Here is a 906-nt window from a genome sequence, read left to right on the forward strand (position 1 = left end):
ATTCACACGTGGTCCGGACCCACACAAATCGTCACACCTCTGTAGTAACTTTGATTTTATGTCACTCCTTTATAGCTATCAGGCCTTAAGTTCGTTTTAATCTGATCGGATGGTGAGAATATCTTTTCACCGTTAAAATAAATTTAATGGACTCTACGAGCCCGCACAGGATTCTCAGCGCTTTTTACTCTTTCCCTCGGACATAAGTTTTCTTATGTCTTACACTCATGTAAATCCGCAGATATACACTACAACTCAGATTTTTTTTTCTTAAAAAATCCTACAACTCATACGTTTAATCACGGCAAATTATAAACGTACTACACTCATGTATAAAACCTTTTTTAGCGGAATTATACACTACAACACGTTCACGTATTATTCAGTTATATTTCGAACAGAAATCACACGTATTTGAACTCAATCAACTCATACGTTTAACCACGGCAAATTTTAAACGTACTACACTCATGTATAAAACTCTTTTTATCGGGATTATACACTACAACTCACGTATCATCCTGTTATCAATACGCTACAATTCAACTCATACGTTTAATCACGGCAAATTCTAAACGTACTACACTCATGTATAAAACCCTGTTTATCGGAATTATACACTACAACTCACGTATCATCCTGTTATCAATACGCTACACTACAACTCACGCATGCTCCGTAGCTTAGCAATACGCTACAAACTCATGTATCTTTGTCAAAATACACTACAAAATTGATATTAGACTGACCTGGTTCGCGCTCTCAGGAGTCGTCACCGTCTTTCGGAGGGCGGCGGTGGAGGGTTCTAAGACCGGTCTCGTCCCTTCTCTCGATGTCCGAGGACTTTGGTTTCGGTCCCCTGTGGGCCCGGCTGTAGACAGACTTCGGTCTCCTTCCCCCGTCGTC

The sequence above is a fragment of the Oryzias melastigma genome, linkage group LG6 (genome assembly GCF_002922805.2).
Source record: "Oryzias melastigma strain HK-1 linkage group LG6, ASM292280v2, whole genome shotgun sequence".
NCBI lineage: Eukaryota > Metazoa > Chordata > Actinopteri > Beloniformes > Adrianichthyidae > Oryzias > Oryzias melastigma.